This window comes from Adiantum capillus-veneris, chromosome 15 (assembly GCF_014529385.1).
Source record: "Adiantum capillus-veneris isolate H3 chromosome 15, ASM1452938v2, whole genome shotgun sequence".
NCBI classification, from domain to species: Eukaryota; Viridiplantae; Streptophyta; class Polypodiopsida; order Polypodiales; family Pteridaceae; genus Adiantum; species Adiantum capillus-veneris.
In genome coordinates this window covers 129393157-129414601 of record NC_140945.1, presented here as the reverse complement: position 1 = coordinate 129414601, position 21445 = coordinate 129393157, and the positions used below count along the sequence as shown (strand labels likewise).

Genomic DNA, 21445 nt, shown 5'->3' with positions numbered 1-21445 from the left:
TCGAAAAATAAAAATTCATTCGTCAAATTATTCCTTTTTGTCAAAATATTGTGGCCGAACGACGATCGAAAAGTGACCAAAAAACAGCTGGTCGGTTGGCCGGTAGTCAATGGCCGATGACCGGTGTGCGGAAGTCTTTGGCCAATGGCCAAATTCAAGTAGTGACAGCGCCGAATTTAACACACGTGATCATCTGTCAGGTTTTTGAGGTTTTCGAAGCGTATTTTGATGTACCAGGAAGATTGTGAAATAACCCTTAGCTTGTAAATGGGTCTTTTGACTTGTATTATGGTAGGCTTCATTATTATATTCATTTCACCACAGATTCTTGCGAATCTCATGCTCCCCTTTATCAGGGCCTTATCTTGTAAAAGGACTTGAGAAAAATTGAACTAGGCCCCTCAGCATGCAGCGCTTTAAGGCCTCCAGCCTAACCACATGCACCAACATGTCGAGCTGCGATTGCAATCGATTCACCAAGTTTAAAAAAATGCAACGACCTCTGCGCATTGCTTTGTCTCCGCCTCAACATCCGACTTCATATCTAGTCCCATCTCTACCCTGGGTTGCTGATTCGTCACTGAGCTTGAGGCCACCGCGGCCCTCCCTGCCTCTACTCGCTCATCGTGCGCCTTTACCTTCGGAGCATCTTCAAAAGATTCCGATTAATGTATTATTTTTTGAAATCGAGGACAAAGTCCAAAAAATTTATCCTAGCTTTTCTAAGCGCTCGAGTTCGACTGTTGTTGTTGGAGTGGAGAGTGGATCCAGGTATGCATTACTCTCTCTCTCTCTCTCTCTCTCTCTCTCTCTCACACACACACACACACACACACACACACAGCCACCCAGCCACGTAAGAATAATTCCTCTTCAACTTGTGTTCTTGATAGTGCAAAATATTAGCGAGACATGGCGATTGCGAACAGGTGGAGTCTCGCCACTGGCCCTATCGTGATTCTTGGCGGTGTCTTCATCACTGTCATGACCACAACCTATCTTATGACTGCGGTAAGAGAGAGAGAGAGAGAGAGAGAGAGAGAGAGAGAGAGAGAGAGAGAGAGTTTTTAAGGGGTAAAAATTGTATTGTGAGAAATGAAATGAAATGTAATATTAGCGTCTTCAAAAGGCCAAAATGACCTATGAGGCCAAAAGTGACTGCGGTGTGTGTGTGTGTGTGTGTGTGTGTGTGTGTGTGAGAGAGAGAGAGAGAGAGAGAGAGAGAGAGAGAGAGATTTTAAGGGTTAAAATTGTATTGTGAGAAATGAAATGAAATGTAATATTAACGCCTTCAAAAGGCCAAAATGATCTATGAGACCAAAAGTGACTGCGGTGAGAGAGAGAGAGAGAGAGAGAGAGAGAGAGAGAGAGAGAGAGAGAGAGAATTTTTAAGGGTGAAAATTGTATTGTGAGAAATGAAATGAAATGTAATATTAACGTCTTCAAAAGGCCAAAATGACCTATGAGACCAAAAGGTTACATGTGGTGAATCTAATACCAGGTCTGGGTACAAAGAACTGAAAAAAAAACAGTGGGTAGGAGTGGGGTGAAAGCTGATACAAGGGGAATACAAAGGGTGAGCTGATACCTCGGAGCTCTCTGATAGTCGAGGCATCATATACATATACATCAGTATCCAAAAGGCTATAGAGATTCAATGTCCTACAAGGTAGGCACTCTGTTGAGACGGCTCCTCTATTGGGACGGCTCCTATGTCGTGCCAGTATGGTATGGATCCTCTGTCGCAGTCTGCGTCGACGTCGAGAGGGCCCCCTCATCCGTGGGCGACGGGACCGTCCCAACTCTATCGCCCGATCAAGCAGTATGCCTCTGGTGCCTCTTGTGTTGTTATGCTGTTGGGGTTGCTCGGACTCCTCTGTTTGTGATTGAAAGAAATGAAATGAAATGAAATGTAATATTAACGTCTTCAAAAGGCCAAAATGACCTATGAGACCAAACGGTTACATGTGGTGAATCTAATACCAAGTCTTGGTACGATGTCACGTGCACATCTAACCCTATGTGTACGTGGACAATCTACTTCATGACATGGGTTCAGTTCAGGTAGATTAGGAAGTGTTTTGGCACTTTTGTGAGTCCGTTCACAGACCGTGCATGTCCACGTACTTAGAGTAGATGCATATCCTCTAGTTGCACACAACATGATCGTCAGCATTACCATCAGATTCCATCAGGAGCATTTTATAGTGCAGAAAACCTATTTTCCCTATTTTAGCCATTTTTCACTTATTATTTTTAAGTGACTTTTATTGGGAACTAGGTAGGAAAAATTTAGCAAGCAAGTATATAAGCAAACCTAGCGCTAGCACTTTCTGGCAGAAGAGGTAGCAGGAACCAAGGTTCAACCGGCACCTTCTCAGCAAGATTCCCCCAGGAAACCTAGTGTTTTGCAACTTGTAGACCTAGCGTTTTTCAACCATCTCCAAGCCTGGCGTTTTTGCATTGCAGATCAGCCCCGGCATTGGCAGACACAGTAGATCACTAGCGTTTTCACAGCAGGACAGGAACCAGTCCTAGCGTTTTTGCATCAGCATGAACTCCCAGCTTTTTGCAGATTCATCGCGACAAGACCCGGATTAGCACCAGCATTTTCAGTTTTCATCAGTTAGATCCCGCAAAAAAACCCCCAAACCTCGTAGATCTCACCTTCCCGCAGCAGATCCTCGCCGCACGGTCAGATCCATCGAAGTTTGCAGTTTCAGCCCGGAAAACGCGGATTTCAGCATCTGCGTTTTTAGTGCGTCGTCATTGCATCATCGCCATTAACATTGTCATCGACATAGAGTCAGAATTCAGCAGATAAAGATTTGTAGATTTCAGCCCGTCTCGTCGTCGTCCTCATCGTCGTCGACATCGTCAGAGATTTGTGCAATCAATAGTAGACCGGTCTTGCCATAGAGAGTGGGGCCTTCGGAGGAGGGTTTGACAACATTCTGGCGTCGTATTCTTCTCTCTCTATCTCTCAGTCTCAGCACCTTCATTCACAGTGTTTATCCACTTTGTTTGTGTTCACTTGCACTCTCTCACTAAAGGAACGGAAGGTTCTCCCTTCCATAAGTAAAAGGAACCTTGAGCACAGTTCGGAGCACTCATCTTGAGCAAAGTTCAACATTCTCTCTCCGCACCTTACATTGGTATCAGAGCTTTGGCAGTGTTCTGTATCACTCAAGGAAAGAACCACAATAATTTTTTTTCCTTGTTGCAGTCGCACGCAACCCAAGACCTCTTGGGTGTGTCTATTCCTAATCGTGTTTTTGAAGAGTGACAGGAAACCCAAGAAAAAAGGGCTTGTCCAGTCTCCCCTTGTTTCTCTTTTCACTCATTGAGAGCGGACCGTGCACTTAGCAGCCGGCCAATCGACGTGAGGTGGGAAAAAGCAACCTTGGTGTGAGTGCAAGGCCGCCAAGGGGTGCACCCGCGGAAAAGAGGAGCTCGTGTGAAGAGAAGATCCTTCTCTAACATAGATTGCAAGCGAAAGAAGAACCGCAAGAACCTCAAGAACCCTAAGACCCTCAAGACCCTCAAGAACCTCAAGAACTCAAGAACCTCAAGAACCTCACGAACCCCAAGACCCTCAAGACCCTCAAGAACCCAAGAACCCAAGAACCACAAGAACCCAAGTTCCTCGTGAACTTAAGAACCAAAGATCTCAGTGTATGGTCATCACCCGAAGCGGAATGGATACTTTGCATGAAGGTGATGAGCATGACGAAGGTGAAGAAGAATTTTCCCCACTAGGAGGTTTTTCCGACTCTCCCCCTTCCCCATCTACGCAACGGTTTGCACCAAATCCTATGGAGGCTTTGGTCAAGTCGATGATGGACATGATGGCACGAAAAGAATTGACTCGTGTTGCCTTGAAATGCGAGCGCGATGAATGAAAAGAAAGAAAAGCAGAAAGGAAGGCAGTTATTGAGCGTGAGCGTGAGCAAAAGCGCTTGGCGGCCGAAGACAGACGAGCGGCCTTGGAGACAGAGCGTGAGGTGCAGAGACCTACGCATGCAAGAGTTGGTCCGACAGACTCTCACCTCGAAATCCGAGCCAGCCAAAGATGTTGGTAGTTCATCAAGTGGTGCAAGCCGAGATTCGGACTCCAACAACCCCGTCACAGAGAAGATCACGTTTAGTAAGTATGATGGTAAGATGGATGCTACGATTATTCATTCTTGGTTGCATCAATTTAATGCTTATTTTGCGACAATCAAGAAGACAAGAAATAGCAAGGTTTTGACGGCAGCTATGTACCTTGCCGGTGATGCCATTAATTGGTACCACGCATGGAAAGAAGCTTAGTTGACCGTGTACCTAGAGGAAGCCGAGGAAGGCACGCCTCTTTCCTTCAATTGGGCTGACTTCGAAGACAAGCTCAAGGCGCGGTTTATGCCACCATAGTACCTAGCACGATTGAAAGACGATTAGCGCAGTCTCAAGCAAAATGGTATGCCAGTTATGTTTTTCTCTAATCGTGTTTTGCAACTCGGTACCCAATTACGCAAATCGGATGATGATCGCAAGGAGGTTTTTATTTTCGGATTGGACGACTATATCAGGTTTGATGTCGAAGTCCTCGACCCAATCGATCTCAACAAGGCGGTAGCGATTGCTCTTGCACAAGAGATGAAGCACAACAAGGGAAAGCCTAAGGAAAACAACGCTTTCACAAGTACCTCTCAGACTCCTCAGAATGGTAAGAACGGTAACTCTTCTAACCAATCTTCCAATAGTCTCTCGGAAAAGAACTCTCCCAATGAACCTAAGGATAAAACTAACACAATTGCTAAACCTAAGCTCACTCCATATGAAAAAGCAGAACAAGGAATTTTAGGAGGATACATCACGTCGGAAGAACAAAGCATTTATTCTAAGGAAGGTCGTTGTTTTCATTGTCACATCAAGGGTCACATAAAAAGAACATGTCCTAAGCTTGAATCTAATGAATCTAAAGAACCCACAGAACCCACTTCCTCTGTCAATGCAATAAATGAGAACACGAGTGTGACCCAAGTTTCTCTTGATGAGTCTCTTATCAAGTGTTATGTTCATGTGAAGGGTCAGCGTTTTGTCATATTGTTTGACCTAGGCAGTATGTATGATTTGATTAGTGACTCTCTTGTCGAAAGAGCCCGCTTGGAGGTTCGCAACGAGGTGTTAGGCTTCTCTCCCGGTATGGACTCTCTCATCATGCGAGAGTGCCTTGATGTTTTGTTCACTGTTCAATAAGTGTCCTTCCGCAGAAAGTTTGTAGTCTCTCCTCTTTCATGATGTGATATGCTTTTGGGCATTCGATGGTTTTGTGAGCATAACCCTCTCATTGATTGGGCGGAAAATACGTTCATTTTCAATGCCAAAAGTGACTCTCCCCTTGTCATTCGTGGAGAGCAAGTTGTTCATTCTTCATCTTTCATTTCTAATGTGCAGGCGAAGATTAAAAAGAATCCGGAGAAGGAGCCTCTCTCAGTCTCTTCTTTTCCAAAGCGTGACACATATGATCTGGATGATAATGATAAGCATGATGATTTGCATGATCAAGATGTGATTATTCACGAGCATGATGATTTGCATGATGTGATTGATCACAAGGATGATGATTTAGTTGATGCTTTTTCTAGTGAAGCTAACCTCATTGCAGATTCGATAGATCACGAAGAACCGATCTTGGCTCTTGAGTCAAGGTCCAAAGAACCCTCACAGGAAGTATTATGTGTTGGAATGATTAGTCAGCACGCATTGTTCGAGTGTTTCATTCGTGATGCTTTCTTGTATTTTAGTCACCGTCCTTATGTGATCCCTTTCACAGGCATGCCATATTGCACGATGAACATGATGCACTCATGAATGAGCACGGATGTATGCGGATTACTCATGTAAAGATGAAGTGTTTGCATTCAAGGAATTCACATTCCATACCTCTTTCTTGGCATGACACAGTTTTCGAAAGAGCACAAGTAGGATTGAGCATCAAGCATCGGGATTTCCATTGTGATTTACCACAGTTGATTGATTTAGAGTAGAAAGTCAAGATTCGACCCCATTGTTTGCGTGTGTTTGATGACCAGTTTGGCACTCCGTGACTTCGTTCATCTGCATTGCATGCAGAGTCTTTAAAGAAGACTAGAATTTTTCCAGTCACTTTACATGGAATGGGTATGTTCATGTTTTTGGGTTGGAAGTGGTTTCAGGAATTTTCATCCTCGGAGATTCTTGAAGAAGGTAGATGCACGACTATAGACGAAGTTGAAGCATTGAAGGACCCACCGATGACTTTGTGTCGCTTTCGGCGCTGTCCAAAGAAGCAAGCGTTGCAGACCTTTATGAAGTTCAAGTATCGCATGACCCACGCATCAGAGTGGGCCGGCGAAGAGTCCTTAACAGGATTCCAGACAGTGTTAGCGATCTCCCTCGACGCCATACAGTTTAGTACCAGTACCTCACTTTGAAAAGGAGGGGATGTCACGTGCACATCTAACCCTATGTGTACGTGGACAAGCTACTTTATGACATGGGTTCAGTTCAGTTAGATTAGGAAGTGTTCTGGCACTTTTGTGAGTCTGTTCGCAGACCGTGCATGTCCACACACTCAGAGTAGATGCATATCCTCTGGTTGCACACAGCATGATCATCAACATTACCATTAGATTCCATAAGGAGCATTTTACAGTGCAGAAAACCTATTTTCTCTATTTTAGCCATTTTTCATTTATTATTTTTAAGTGACTTTTGTTGGGAACTAGGTAGGAAAAATTTAGCAAGCAAGTATATAAGCAAACCTAGCGCTAGCGCCTTTCTGGTAGAAGAGGCAGCAGGAACCAAGGTTCAACAGGCACCTTCTCAGCAAGATCCCCCTAGCAAACCTAGTGTTTTGCAACTTGCAGTCCTAGCGTTTTTCAACCATCTCCAAGCCTGGCGTTTTTGCATTGCAGATCAGCTCCGGCATTGGCAGACACAGCATATCACTAGCGTTTCCACAGCAGGACAGGAACCAGTCCTAGCGTTTTTGCATCAGCATGGACTCCCAGCGTTTTGCAGATTCATCTTGACAAGACTCAGATTAGGACCAGCGTTTTCAGTTTTCAGCAGTTAGATCCCGCAGAAAAACCCCCAAACCTCGTAGATCTCACCTTCCCGTAACAAATCCTCGCCGCACAGTCAGATCCATCGAAGTTTGCAGTTTCAGCCCGGAAAACGCAAATTTCAGCATCTGCGTTTTCAGCGCGTCGTGATCGCATCGTCGCCATCGACATCGTCATCGACATAGAGTCAGAATTCAGCAGACAAAGATTTGCAGATTTCAGCTATTAGCATTCTCAGATTTCAGCCCGTCTAGTCGTCGGCAAGTCCAAGCATTGTAGAGATTTGTGCAATCAATAGTAGACCGCTCTCGCCATAGAGAGTGGGGCCTTCGGAGGAGGGTTTGACAACATTCTGGTGTCGTATTCTTCTCTCTCTATCTCTTAGTCTCAGCACCTTCATTCACAGTGTTTATCCACTTTGTTTGTGATCACTTGCACTCTCTCACTAAAGGAACGGAAGGCTCTCCCTTCCGTAAGTAAAAGGAACCTTGAGCACAGTTCGAAGCACTCATCTTGAGCAAAGTTCAACATTCACTTCTGCTGCACCTTACATACAAAAAGTACAAAGAACTGAAAAGAAAATAGTGGGTAGGGTTGGGGTGAAAGCTGTTACAAAGGGAATACAAAGGGTGAGTTGATACAAGGCATCATATACATATACATCAGTATCCAAAAGGCTATAGAGATTCAATGTCCTCCAAGGTAGGCACTCTGTCGGGACGGCTCCTATGTCCCGCCAGTATGGTATGGATCCTCTGTCGCAATTTGCGTCGATGTCGAGAGGGCCCCTTCATCCGTGGGCGACGGGACCGCCCCAACTCTATCGCCCTATCAAGCAGTATGCCTCTGGTGTCTCTAGTGTTGTTATGCTGTTGGGGCTGCTCGGACTCCTCTGTCTGTGACTGAAAGAAATCTGTAATTTTCCACTGTTGCTAGATCTCTCTCGTTGTGCCCCTCTTCAAGAGGTCCTTTATGTATTTGCGAATCTCCAGTATGTATAATCCGAGGCATCTCTGATCCTGGTATCTCATGACTCTAGAAAGTGGCCCAAAACCCTCTTTGAGAGAAAATTGTTCACAAGTTGATCGAGTCTCAATAAGTATCAAATGAGTACAAAAATTGTTAAAAAGATAATCCTAGCCATAGAAGGCTCAACTGTAAAGATCTCATACAAGGCTTCATGTGAGAAAGCCTTGCAGATGGGGTTTGAGTAAGTCTTGATCAAGTACCCTAAGCCCTTGATGTAGGATACGATAGATTATAGAAAATGCATCGGAAACAAGGATCCTGCCAAAGTAAGACTTGATCAAGAATGATTCCGTCAAGAGATTGGACGATTTAATGCTCTGCAGGGCTTGCCAAAACCTTTTCTCACGTGACACATCCAACCCTACGTGTCCGTGGACAAGCTATAGCATGACAAGGGTTCAATCAGTCCAATCAGTCTAGCTTAGGAAGTGTTCTGGCACTTTTATGAGTCTGTTCGCAGACCGTGCATGCCCAGGCACTTAGAGTAGATGCATATCCTCCGGTTTCACATAGCATGATCATAAGCATTCCCATCAGAATCCATCAGAATCCTTCAGGGGAATTTTCCAGTGCATTTAACCTATTTTCCCTATTTTTGACATTTTTCACTTATTATTTTAAGTGACTTTTGTTGGGAACTGAGTAGGGCAATTTGGGTAAGATAATATATAAGCAAACCTAGGCTAGCACTATTTGGCAGAAGAGCAAGGAGAACACAAGCCATAGGCAGCAGGTTCCCCCTCTCTCTCTCAAGCAGGACCTTTCCCCCTTGGTGGCGTTTTTCCTCCAAGCAAGACCCTCAGCACCCTAGCGTTTTCAGCATCAGCCTCATCGTCAGAAAACCAGCGTTGTACATCGGCAAATTCAGCGACAAGAAGCATCCCAAGCATTCAGTTTTCAGCCATAATCTCGTCCTCGTCGTCCACACCGTCGACATCGACATAGCCCCATTTAGATTTGCATCAGCATCTTGTACCAGATTGTGCAATCAATAGTCGACCACTCTCGCCATCGAGAGTGGGGTCCTTGGAGGAGGGTTTTACAACGTCTCTGGTGTCGTATTCTCTTCTCTCTCTCTCTCTCTCTCTCTCTCAGTCTCATACACTTTCAAGCACAGTGTCCATTCACTTTGTTTGTGTCCATTGCACTCTCTCGTTAAGAACGGAAGGCTCTCCCTTCCATAAGAACAAAGGAACCTTGAGCACAGTTTGGAGCACTCATCTCGAGCAAAGTTCAACATTCATTCCGTTGCACCTTACATTGGTATCAGAGCTTTGGCAGTGTTCTTGTCACTCAAGAAAAGAACCACAAGATATTTTTTTTTGCTTGTTGAGGTCGCCCGAACCCAAGTTCACTTGGGCAAAGTGGATTCCTAATTGTGGTTTTGAAGAGTGACAGGAATCCCAAGAAAGGAGGGCTTGTCCAGCCTCCCCTTGTGCCTCTTTTCACTCATTGAAAGCGGACCGTGCACTTAGCGGCCGGCCAATCGACGTGAGGTGGGAAAAAGCAACCTTGGTGTGAGCGCAAGGCCGCCAAGGGGTGTGCCCGCCGAAAAGAGTAGAACTCGGGTGAAGAGAAGATCCTTCTCTAACACAGATTGCAAGTGAAAGAAGAACCTCAAGAACCTCAAGACCCGCAAGAACCTCAAGAACTCAAGAACCCAAGAACCCAAGAACTAAGACCCCCAAGAACCCAAGTTCCTCGTGAACTTAAGAACCCAAGACCCACAAGAACCCACAAGAACCCAAGACTTCAATAGATGGTCATCACTCGAAGTGGAATGGATACTTCGCTTGGAAGTGATGAGCATGAGAGAGGCGAAGAAGAATTTTCCCCACCAGGAGGTTTTTCCGACACTCCTCCTTCCCCATCTACGCCAAGGATTGCAGTAACTCCTATGGAGGAGTTGGAGTAGATGTTTATGGACAGGAAGTTAGAACGCGAAGCAAGAAGAGTAGAAAGAATGATAGAAATGGATCGCAGACAGGCAGAAAGAAAAGCAGAAAGAGAAGCAGAAAGATAGGCAACCATAGAGCGTGAGCATGAGCAAGTACGACACATGCAAGAGTTGTTGCGACTCTTTTCTCAAGTGCAGGCACAAATGCAAGAGATTCGGGAAAAGGAGACTCTCTCAGACTCTTCTTCTCCAAAGCATGATACACAAGATTTGCATGATGATAAGCATGATGATTTGAATGATAATGATGAGCATGATGATTTGGATGACAATGACAAGCATGATGATTTGCATGATCAAGATGTGGTTTCTCAAAAGCATGATGATTTGCGTGAAGAAGATGTGATTGTTCACAAGAAGGATGAGTTAGTGGATACTTTTTCTAGTGCGGCTAACCTCATTGCAGAGACAATCAATCACAAAGCACCGATCTTGGCTCTCGAGCCTGGGTCCAAAGAACCCCCACGGGAAGATTAGACCAATCAGGAAGAACCGATCTTGGCTCTCGAGCCTAGGAAGTATTATGTGTTCGAATGATTCGTCAGCACGCATTGTACGAGTGTTTTATTCGTGATTGTTTCCTGTATTTTAGTCAGCGTCTTTATGTGATCCCTTTTCCTAGGCATGACATCTTGTACGTTGAGCACGTTTCACTCATGAACAAGCAAGGTTGTATGCGGATTGTTCATGGAAAGCTGAAAAGTATGCATTCAAGGAAGTCACATTCCTTATCTCTTCCTTGGCATGACACGGTTGTAGCAAGAGCACAAGAAAGTATGAGCACCAAGCATGGGCATTTCTGTTGTGAATTGCCACAGTTGATTGCTTTAGATCCGTTGAGAAAGATTCGATCGCATGGTTTGCGTGTGTGTGGTGAACGGTTTCGCACTCCGTCTATTTGTTCATCTACATTGCATGCACAGTCTTTTAGGAAGACAAGATTTTTTCCAGTCACTTTACATAGAATAGGTATGTTCATGTTTTTGTGTTGGAAGTGGTTTCAGGAATTTTCAGCCATGGAGATTCTTGAAGAGGGAAGAAGCATGACTCTAGACGAAGTTGAAGCATTGAAGGAGCTACAGAAGACTTTGTCGCTTTCAGCACGGCCCAAAGAAGCAAGCGTTGTAGACCTTTATGAAGTTCAAGTATCGCATGACCCACGCATCAGACTGGGCCGGCGAAGAGTCCTTCCCAGGATTCTAGACCTTGTTGGCAATCTCCCTCGACGCCATACAGTTCGGTACCAGTACCTAACCTTGAAAAGGAGGGGATGTCACGTGACACATCCAACCCTATGTGTTCGTGGACAATCTACAACATGACAAGGGTTCAATCAGTCCAGTCAGTCTAGCTTAGGAAGTGTTCTGGCACTTTTGTGAGTCTGTTCGCAGACCATGCATGCCCAGGCACTTAGAGTAGATGCATATCCTCCGGTTGCACATAGCATGATCATAAGCATTTCCATCAGAATCCATCAGAATCCTTCAAGGGAATTTTTCAATGCATTTAACCTATTTTCCCTATTTTTGACATTTTTCACCTATTATTTTAAGTGACTTTTATTGGGAACTGAGTAGGGCAATTTGGGTAAGATAATATATAAGCAAACCTAGTCTAGCATTATTTGGCAGAAGAGCAAGGAGAACACCTGCCATAGGCAGCAGGTTCCCCCTCTCTCTCTCTCTCTCTCTCTCTCTCTCTCAAGTAGGACCTTTCTCCCTTGGTGGCGTTTTTCCTCCAAGCAAGACCCTCAACACCCTAGCGTTTTCAGCATCAGCCTCATCGTCAGAAAACCAGTGTTTTCAGCCTCAAAAAACCAGCCTTTTGCATTGGCAAATTCAGCGACAAGAAGCATCCCAAGCATTCAGTTTTCAGCCATAATCTCGTCCTCGTCGTCCACACCGTCGACATCGACATAGCCCCATTTAGATTTGCATCAGCATCTTGTACCAGATTGTGCAATCAATAGTAGACCACTCTCCCCAACGAGAGTGGGGCCCTTGGAGGAGGGTTTTACAACGTCTGTGGTGTCGTATTCTTTTCTCTCTCTATCTCTCAATCTCATACACTTTCAGGCACAGTGTCCATTCACTTTGTTTGTGTCCATTGCACTCTCTCGTTAAGAACGGAAGGCTCTCCCTTCCATAAGAACAAAGGAACCTTGAGCACAGTTCGGAGCACTTATCTTGAGCAAAGTTCAACATTCATTCCGTTGCACCTTACAAGGACACACTTCGGTTTTGAGGTCACAAATTTGAAGGATTTGCTGGTGTCTACAACAATACTTGGAGAATTTTATGAGTTTTCTTCATGGAAAACTTGGAATATTTGATTGCAATTTTAGCTTGTTGAAGTACTTATTGTTCAATTCAGATGTGGTGTGTTGTTTGTTTCACTGCTCTGTAGTGACTCACCATTTTATAGTGTTATCAGAGCGCCAATCTACCATTCTTCTACGGAGAGTGCGATCCTACTTTTTACAACCACCATGGACCTAGCAACAATACCTTGTTATTTCAAGGAAGAGTATGAGTATGTGGAAGGTAAAGTTGAAGTCGAGGAGGAAGAGCAAGTCGAGGCAAAAGCGTCAGTGCACGAGGAACAAGCAGTTGAGAAGCAGGGTGAGCTAAATTAGTTACAGATGCCACGTCTCCGGATCTGAATCTGCAACATGAGGTTTAACTTTTTATGCAGCATCTCCTTTACATCAAGCATATGAACTCTGAAGCCGTCACTGATGGATACAATGCATCGGCATAGGAGAGGTGCTATTAGCACAAAGTCCAAGGTACCAATGAAGACCAAAGCCAAGACATCCAACATAAAGAAGCGATTCACCTTTCCATACAAACCAGCGTCTAATTTAGAGAGAAATGCAAAAACAAGTACAGTGAGCTTGGGGCACTTGCAAAGCAAGCGCTAAGAGGCATCACCTTTCCTGGGTTTTTTAGGCAAGAAATCTTCTTTTCCGACATGGAAACTATAGGAGCTCTTGCTGCACATGCCAACACATATGGCAAAGACACATGCGCATATGATCTTGATGACTATGAGATGTTGAAGAAGAGATGCCACAACCAAGTGTTTCATCTGCTATCCAGTTGGGGCTTCATTATCTCCTAGGAGCAGTTTATGGGGTGAGGGCTCTTTTACCTTTTCCAGCGGAACAAGCCATGTATTTGGCCACCAACAGACCATGCCCATGACCGTCCCCACAAGACAATGCATCCACATAGCATGCAACTCACAAATCATATTGCGCACTTGTGCTTCAATCATTCAAACTAGCCATCTCATTCTGTCCAAAACTCTTGATGCACTTAGATCATTGTGTAACCATCTCATCCTTCCGGAACTCTTGATGCACTCGCAACACTATCCAGTCATCTCGTCCAGATAGACATCTTGATGCACTAGATTTCGTTCACTTAGGCATCACATCGAGATCTCACGAATCTCTAATAGATGCCTAGCTGCACGGAGTTTCAATCATTCATGAGACAAAATGTTGCAGACATTTCATCTTTCTCTACATGTCTCTAACAATACATATATGAAAGAGCACAAGTTCAATCAAGGAAATTTCCAATTCAGCGCACACAGTTCATAAAGTCATTCTACAAAATTTTGTTAGCCCGTCAGTATCCTAAAATCTCAAAGAGAAATTAGTGACTTTATTCAATCTAGGCATCTATGACAAAGGAATGGAGTGGCTCCCCTTGTGCAGTCCGCACTGCACTAGATTCAACCCTGCTGAGTCATCGATAACTTTTGGCATAGACACTGCTAATACCCAAAAGCTTCAAGATACAGCTCTCTCTAAAGAGAATTTGCGAGGTTCTCTTCCTCCATCCACTTTGCACCGAGGGCCAAAAAGTACCCTTGACCAAATTATCCGGTGGACCTAGCTTACTTTTCCATTCTATTCTTGTGCTCTTTGAACTGTTGGTAGCCCTTCTGGCCTCCCTGTCCTTGGCACCTCAATTTGGATTTGGGGAATTCTCTGATCTACCAGCTGATTCCCTTTCTGTCACAATCTGATGACGTGGCATGACCACCCGCGGATAGATGGGATGACGTGGCACAAACTGTATGGACATGCTGACACGTGGCAGCAGTACGGAGTTCGCACTGACTTGCTGACGTGGCAAACAATACGGATTTTCGCTTTTTCCACTGACATGCCCACGTGGCAGACTGTACGGACATGTCCTCTTTTTGCGTTGACAGCTGTATAGAATTTTCGTACTTTGCGCTGGCTGCTTTTTGCCAATTTTTGAGGACTAGTTGCTTTTGGGACAATTTGCTTTTGAGTTTAACTGCTTTTGGGGCTCTGCTTTTGACAACCCTTTGTAAGAATAAAAGAAACCCAAGGGCCTCACTCTTCAGGGCATCTCGACGCAGAGTCTTAGAGCGGAGGACCCTTTAGGAATTGTACTTTGCTCAAAGATTAATATAAAAGAAATACCGAAAGAGGCGCCAGTCTTTGGGGCCAATCTCTCTGGGCACGGAACTACGTCGGGCTGTGTCGATCAGATTGAACTGTGATTTTAAAGTTGTGAAGTATTTCAAGTGATTCTCTCTTATAGCGAGACAAATTCTAGACTCGAAGTCCCAAGCCGGTTACGGTGGTATCAGAGCTTGAACTTTGAAATAGGAATTTCCGAAGATGATTCTGATTTATGTACGAGACTAATGTTCTCTGGAAGAACTTGGTAGATGTGTGCAGATATCAAATGAAATCGATGATAATGGATGACGAATTGGGAGCAATGACCGCTCCAAAATAAACCTGACAACGATAAGTATTATGAATTTGAAATGAAACTAATGAAAGAACCTGCTATTTGTAAATAGGTAACATGATTAAGAATGAGACAATGATGATTATGGAGCAGTGACAACTTTCGAATGAACCGGATAACGAATCATGAATATTGAATCACGACTGATTCAATGGAACTGATCAAGCGTTCTTGCGGGATGAGATGGCCACACAACTCTGTTCAATATGAACTTAGTGATGGATTGTGATCCCCTGAAATGATTACTTGCACACGACAGTGCTTGAGGCGAATGATTACTCGCACATGACAATGCTTGGGGTGAATAATTCTCGCACACAACAGTGCTCGAGGCGAATGATTTCTCACACATGACAGTGCTTGAGGCGAATGACTAGCACACGATAATGCTTGAGTCGAAAATCTCTATAGACATGATCGCAATATGGGATTAGTTAATCCGACATCAGTGAGGTTCGGGATGGATCTAGATGCGACTACTAAATACGTTGCTGGTAGTCATGGTTTGAGATTTGGAATGAATTTTTTTGTGATTGATTTGTCATGTGATGTCGTGTGATGTCATGTGCAGTGATGCGACTGTCGTCTTTGTACAAGTGCTAGATGTGTCGTGTCTAGTGTGTTGGTACTTAGGGTCAGTATCTACTGAATTGGTTTATGGCCTCTGTCTGATTCAATTGTCTCCGACAGAGATCCCCAATTCACGAGATCCCCAATTCACGAGTTTGTTTCGGAAGGCTATTTGGGAGGACATTGACACATGGATGCAATTCTCGTCATGTTTCCACCCGTTGACAGATGGGCAGGGCAATTTGAGATTGCAAATTCAGTCGTACTGGATTTATTGAAGTCTTACATTTCGGATCAGAAGACTCAATGGGAAAGGTTTTTACCTTTGGTGGAATTAGCCTACAAGAACATGATCCACTCTTCGATAGGGAAGGCGTCATTTGAGATTATTGAAGGTGCTACGAAGGTTCCACCCTTCTTAAGCACGAAAGATAGGATTTTTGAAGCCGACCAGTACACAACGGACTTGGACACTGCTTTTGCTAAGGTCCGGGAGGCTTTAGAGAAATCTCAGGAAAGACACAAAAAGGCAGCAGATCGACACCGTCACGATTTGAAATTAAAGGAAGACGATTGGGTGCTCTTACGTTTTGAGAAGGCACTCCTGAGAAAGAAAGAGGTAAATGAGCGGCTTTTTCCAAAGCTTAGCATGAGATACTATGGACCTTTCCAGATAAAAGAAAAGATAAATGATGTCTCCTTTACACTGAAGCTGTCGGATACTTCGAGAATTCACAATGCTTTTCATGTGAGTCTCTTGAAGCCTTTTAAGGGCGATTTGCCCGATGATGGGAAGCCAGATGAGCAACCCGAAGTGGAGGAAAGCGAGGAGATACTCGTTCTAGAACAAATACTGGCACATAAAGATAGAAAGATGAAAGGTAAGTGATAAGGCGGTTCTTGGTTAAATTCAAGAACTATTCCGCATTGGATGCGAAGTGGATGGAGGAGGAGGACCTAGCAGATACTCCTCAGATTGTGAACCTTTACCTTGAAGCATTCGGTTTAGCATTGTCACGTGACACATCCAACCCTATGTGTCCGTGGACAAGCTACAGCATGACAAGGGTTCAGTTTAGTCAAGTCACTCTAGAATAGGAAGTGATCTGGCACTTCTGTGAGTCTGTTCGCAGACCGTGCATGTCCAGACGCTTAGAATAGATGCATATCCTCTGGTTGCACACAACATGATTATCAGATTTCCATAAGAACCCATGAGAAGCATTTTTACAGTGCATAGACCTATTTTCCCTATTTTTGACATTTTCACTTATTATTTTTAAGAGACTTTTGTTGGAAAGTAGGTAGGGCAATTTTGCTAACTTGTATATAAGCAAACCTAGCGCTAGCACTTTCTAGCAGAAGAGGCAGCAGGAGCACCGCTCAACAGGCAACTTCTCAGCAAGACCCCCCTCCCCCCCCCCATCAGCAAGGCTAGCGTTTTTGTATCTGCAAGGACCTAGCGTTTTCTTCTACAGGCAGCCTGGCGATTGCAGATCAGCCCCGGCAGCAGCAAGACCCATCAAGAAGCCTAGCGTTTTGCATTTGCAAGACAACCGGAAGCAGCAGGACCAATTTCAGCCCTAGCGTTTTTGGTTTGCAGATCAACCTCAGCGTTTTTGGTTTGCAGATCATCGCGACAGAATCAGCCATAGGACCAGCGTTTTCAGTTTTCAGCCTTTAGCACTTGCTGGACAAGTCCCGAACCTCGCAGATCTCACCTTCCCGTAGCAGTTCCTTGCTGCATGGTGGGATCCATCGAAGTTTGCAGTTTCAGCCCGGAAAACGCAGAGTTCAGCATCTGTGTTTTCAGCGTGTCGTCACTGACAGAGTCAGAATTCAACAGATACAAGATTCGCAGATTTCAGTCCTTAGCGTTTCCAGATTTCAGCCCATCTCGTCGTCGTCCTCATTGTCATCGACATCGTTGGCAAGTCCAAGCATTGTAGAGATTTGTGCAATCATAAGTAGACCACTCTCGCCATAGAGAGTGGGGCCTTCGGAGGAGGGTTTCACAACGTCTCTGGTGTCATATTCTCTTCTCTATCTCTCAGTCTCATGCACTTCCCTTCACTAAGTCCATTCACTTTGTTTGTGTCCATTGCACTCTCTCATTAAGAACGGAAGGCTCTCCCTGCCATAAGTAAAAGGAACCTTGAGCATAGTTCGGAGCACTCATCTTGAGCAAAGTTCAACATTCATTCTGCTGCACCTTACATTGGTATCAGAGCTTTGGCAGTGTTCTGTATCACTCAAGGAAAGAACCACAAGAACCACATAATTTTTTTGCTTGTTGAAGTTGCACGAACCCAAGTTCACTTGGGCGTGTCGATTACTAGTAGTGTTTTTGAAGAGTGACAGGAAACCCAAGAAAGAAGGGCTTGTCTAGCCTCCCCTTGTGCGTCTTTTCACTCATTGAGAGCGGACCGTGCACTTAGCGGCCGGCCAATCGACGTGAGGTGGGAAAAAGCAACCTTGGTGTGAGCGAAAGGCCGCCAAGGGGTGCGCCCGCGGAAAAGAGCAGAACTCGGGTGAAGAGAAGATTCTTCTCTAACACAGATTGCAAGCGAAAGAAGAACTTCAAGAACCTCAAGAACCCAAGAACCCAAGTTCCTCGTGAGCTTAAGAACCCAAGACCCACAAGAACCCACAAGAACCCACAAGAACCCAGGACTTCAGTGGATGGTCATCACTCGAAGCAGAATGGATACTTCGCTTGGAAGTGATGAGCAATAGAGAGAGGCGAAGAAGAATTTTCCCCACCAGGAGGTTTTTCCGACCCTCCCCCTTCCCCATCTACGCCAAGGATTGCACTAACTCCTATGGAGGAGTTGGAGCAGATGTTTATGGACAGGAAGTTAGAACGCGAAGCAAGAAGAATAGAAAGAATGGTAGAATTTGATCGCAGACACGCAGAAAGAAAAGCAGAAATAGAAGCAGAAAGAAAGGCAGCTATAGAGCGTGAGCATGAGCAAGCGCGCCACATGCACGAGTTGTTGCGACTCTTTTCTCAAGTGCAGGCACAGATGCAAGAGATTTGGGAAAAGGAGACTCTCTCAGTCTCTTCTTCTCCAAAGCATGACACACAGGATTTTGCATGATGATAAGCATGAGAAATTGCCTGAAAATGGTTTGCATGATGATTTGAATGATAATGATAAGCATGATGATTTGAATGACAATGACAAGCATGATGATTTGCATGATGAGCAAGATGTGATTTCTCATGAGCATGATGATTTGCATGGTGATCAAGATGTGATTTCTCATGAGCATGATGATTTGTATGATCACGATGTGATTGTTCACAAGGATGATGGGTTAGTTGATGCTTTTTCTCGCGAAGCTAACCTCGTTGCAGATTTGATCAATCACGAAGAATTGATCTTGGCTTTCGAGTCGAGGTCCACAGAACCCCCACAGGAAGATTCGATCAAACACGAAGAACCGATCTTGGCTCTCGAGCCTAGGTCCAAAGAACCCTCACAGGAAGTACTATGTGTTTGTGTGATTAGTCATCACGTATTGTTCGAGTGTTTCATTCGTGATCGTTTCCTGTATTTTAGTTAGCGTCTTTATGTGATCCCTTTTCCTAGGGATGACATATTGTACGTTGAACACGTTTCACTCATGAATGAGCACGGATCTATGCGGATCATTCATGAAAAGCTGAAAAGTATGCATTCAAGGAAGTCACATTTCATGTATCTTCCTTGGCACGACACAGTTGTAGAAAGAGCACAAGAAAGTATGAGCACCAAGCATGGGCATTTCCGTTGTGAATTACCAGAGTTGATTGATTTAGATCAGAAAGTCAAGATTCGACCCCATTGTTTGCATGTGTTTGATGAACGGTTTGGCACTCCGTCACTTTGTTCATTTGCATCGCATGCACAATTTGTTCGAAGGAGTAGAATTTTTCTAGTCACTTTACATGGAATGGGTATGTTCATGTTTCTGTGTTGGAAGTGGTTTCATGAATTTTCAGCATCGGAGATTCTTGAAGAAGGAAGAAGCATGACTATCGACAAAGTTGAAGCATTGAAGGAGTCACATAAGACTTTGTGTCGCTTTCGGCGCGGCCCAAAGAAGAAGACTTTGCAGACCTTTATGAAGTTCAAGTATCGCACGACCCACACCTCAGAGTGGGCCGGCGAAGAGTCCTTTCGAGGATTCCGGATGCTATTGGTGGTCTCCCTTGACGCCATACAGTTCGGTACCAGTACCTCACTTTGAAAAGGAGGGGATGTCAAGTGACACATCCAACCGTATGTGTCCGTGGACAAGCTACAACATGACAAGGGGTCAGTTCAGTCAAGTCAGTCTAGAATAGGAAGTGATCTGGCACTGCCGTGAGTCTGTTCGCAAACCGTGCATGTCTAGACGCTTAGAATAGATGCATATCCTCTGGTTGCACACAGCATGACCATCAGATTTCCATCAAAACCCATCAGAAGCATTTTTACAGTGCATAGATCTATTTTCTCTATTTTTGACATTTTTCACTTATTATTTTTAAGTGACTTTTGTTGGAAAGTAGGTAGGGCATTTTTGCTAAGTTGTATATAAGCAAACCTAGCGCTAGCACTTTCTAGCAGAAGAGGCAGCAGGAGCACCGCTCAACAGGCAACTTCTCAGCAAGACCCCCCTCCCTCCCCCCCCCCCCCCCCCCCCCCCTATCAGCAAGGCTAGCGTTTTTGTATCTGCAAGGACCTAACGTTCTCTTCTACAGGCAGCCTGGCGATTGTTGAACAGCAGATCAGCCCCGGCAACAGTAAGACCCATCAAGAAGCCTAGCGTTTTGCATTTGCAAGACAACCGGCAGCAGGAGGACCAATTTCAGCCCTAGCGTTTTTGGTTTGCATATCAACCTCAACGTTTTTGCAGATCATCGCGACAGAATCAGCCATAGGACCAGCGTTTTCAGTTTTCAGCCTTTAGCACTCGTAGAACAAGTCCTGAACCTCGTAGATCTAACCTTCCCGCAGCAGTTCCTCGCCGCACGGTGGGATCCATCGAAGTTTGCAGTTTCAGCCCGGAAAATCTGCTTTTTCAGCGCGTCGTTGTCGCATTGTCGTCATCGACATCGTCACCGACATAGAGTCAGAATTCAGCAGATACAAGATTTGCAGATTTCAGTCCTTAGCATTTCCAGATTTCAGCCCGTCTCATTGTGGTCCTCATTGTCGTCGACATCGTCGGCAAGTCCAATCATTGTAGAGATTTATGCAATCATAAGTAGACCACTCTCGCCATAGAGAGTGGGGCCTTCGGAGGAGGGTTTTACAACGTCTCTGGTGTCATATTCTCTTCTCTATCTCTCAGTCTCATGCACTTCCATTCACTGTGTCCATTCACTTTGTTTGTGTCCATTGCACTCTCTCATTAAGAACGGAAGGCTCTCCCTTCCATAAGTAAAAGAAACCTTGATCACAGTTCGGAGCACTCATCTTGAGAAAAGTTCAACATTCATTCTGCTGCACCTTACAAGCATAGTCGATTTCGATAGAACCCCGATTTCAGCATGGGTGAATCTAGTGTAGCGGGTTTGCAGAAGAGGATAGTCACTCCGCTCCTTTGTCAATAGATTGCCTCGATTTTTGATAGAGTCACTGATGTCCCTTTGGGTTTCAGGGATACTGCTTAGCTGACAGTATTCTGCTGTATGAATTTATGAACTAGAATTTCCAATAATGAAAATGATACTGATTGATTTGTACTTGACTTGTTTAAGTGGAGGAACTGATAGACGAAATGACTGCAACATTTAGGTCTCATAAATCTCTATAGACATGATGGCAATATGGATTAGTTAATCGGGCATCTGTGAAGTCCCGACTGGATCTAGATGCGATTGCTAAATACGTTGCCGATTAATCATGGTCTGAGATTTGGAATGATATTTTGAATGTGATTTTTCATGTGATGTCCTATGATGTCAAGTGATGTCCTGCGATGTCTTGTGATGTGACTGTCAATTGATACATGTGCTA

The 21445-nt window shown here is 44.6% G+C and overlaps 1 long non-coding RNA gene across 1 annotated transcript in view; it reads left to right on the top strand.

Annotated features, from left to right (window-relative positions):
• The first annotated feature begins 988 nt into the window (after positions 1 to 988).
• The window catches only part of LOC147441484 (uncharacterized), a 45888-nt gene continuing 25431 nt past the window's right edge, over positions 989 to 21445 (top strand). Inside the window, exon 1 of the long non-coding RNA XR_015184369.1 lies at positions 989 to 1011. This is a non-coding gene — a long non-coding RNA (uncharacterized LOC147441484). The remainder of the gene's footprint in view (positions 1012 to 21445) is intronic.